Below are 995 nucleotides of genomic sequence, written 5' to 3' on the forward strand. Positions count from 1 at the left end.
AGGCATTATTTTCCATTGCTACCTGCCATACTTCTGAGAATACAAAGGAAATGGGTTGTTGCTTCCTGGCATGGCTGAAACTTCTGATGTGGTTCAAGGTTTTTGGTTTTTTGTTGTTGTTGATGTTTTGGGTTTTTATTTTCCAGAGCAGCAAAAAGTTGTGACAGAGATCAATTTTTTAAAACCCCTAACTTAAGGATTTTCTCGAAGAATTTTCTCATTCCTCCCCTGTGAACAATAGTAGCTTTCTGTATTTGGAAGCATTTCTTTATCTCTCCGACCCACTTCCCTGCCCAGGGATATGAATGATTGAGGAGGCTGTATGGTTTCTCATTTCATAACCAGCAGCCTGGACTGATGACCACATTAGTGCTATGTTTCTGGGAAGGAAAGATGAAAACGGTAGCAATGGGCAATTTCAGAGCAGAAGCAGCAGCTTATCCCTGCATATGTTAGTTTTGACTTTGTAGCATAAGCACACTAGAATCACTTCTCGGCCTTTTGGCTAAGATCAAGTGTAGCATAAGCACACTAGAAAATGAAGTATTCAAAAAAAACAATGTTAAATAAATCACTAATCTACGTGCTCACTTCTAGGTAAAGTTTTCCCTCCCTCCCTCCCTCTCTCCCTTGCTCCCTTCCATTTTTATCCTTCCTGTCATCCTGCCTTACCTTAGCAACAGCACTCAAAAGTCCTTTGCTATGGAACAGGGATATACAGAATTAGAAATTACCCCTGACAAAATTGACTTTATATTATGGTTAGATTAAAGACTTAGGCAAAAGATGTTGCTCACAATGATTTCTCCTGGGCCAGGGATTTAGCTCAGTAGTGCCGCCGCCTGCCTCACAAGCACAAGGTTTCAAGTTCGATCCCCAGTACCAAAAAAAAAAAAAATTTCTCCAAAGACATGGATTACCAGACACAATATTTGTAAAAGAAAGGCATGAGGTACAGAGGTAATTAGTAAAGACTAAGGTGAAAGTTCCATCTC

At 40.0% G+C, this 995-nt stretch overlaps 1 pseudogene; it reads left to right on the forward strand.

Annotated features, from left to right (window-relative positions):
- The first annotated feature begins 485 nt into the window (after positions 1-485).
- On the forward strand, positions 486-583 carry LOC147825546 (U2 spliceosomal RNA; annotated as a pseudogene).
- The last annotated feature ends 412 nt before the right edge of the window (positions 584-995 follow it).

The sequence above is a fragment of the Heterocephalus glaber genome, unplaced genomic scaffold (genome assembly GCF_053883595.1).
Source record: "Heterocephalus glaber isolate CG9 unplaced genomic scaffold, H.glaber_assembly_v1.0 deba00001497, whole genome shotgun sequence".
Classification (NCBI taxonomy): Eukaryota; Metazoa; Chordata; class Mammalia; order Rodentia; family Bathyergidae; genus Heterocephalus; species Heterocephalus glaber.